The sequence below is a fragment of the Phalaenopsis equestris genome, unplaced genomic scaffold (assembly GCF_001263595.1).
Source record: "Phalaenopsis equestris unplaced genomic scaffold, ASM126359v1 Scaffold000382, whole genome shotgun sequence".
NCBI lineage: Eukaryota > Viridiplantae > Streptophyta > Magnoliopsida > Asparagales > Orchidaceae > Phalaenopsis > Phalaenopsis equestris.
In genome coordinates, this window is record NW_018164824.1 from 389448 (window position 1) to 389911 (window position 464).

The window sequence follows — 464 nt, forward strand, 5'->3', positions numbered from 1 at the left end:
CCAGGGTATTGTGAGGGTATGGTGAGGGTATGGTGTACCTTAGCTCCAAATCAACACCCAGGGTGAATCCTAAGGTCAAGTAGCCCTATAGGAACTCTCCTTGAGTTCCCTCATAATGATCTTACCTACTAAGTGCTAGAGGTTAGGACCAATATGTGGAACTTCAAATTGAGTAAAGAGAAGAATTTTTGAGTTTCTAATGGTGAGGGTACCTTTTCTAGTTTTCTAAGACTAGTCAGTAGGAAAGTCCTATGGCTAGACCTAGGCTACTAAAGAAATTTCTAGACCTCAACCAAAAGTGAGGTCAACAAGCATTCCTGGCATATTACTGCACGCTAAAAACCTTACATTAAAAGGTTATTTCGAGCAGCTTCAAGAGAGGCACTTGGCCTCTCAGACCCAGACTTCCACCAGCAACAATGGCAGTCAGTCTAACACTACTACTCTAAGTACAAGCTTTGAGC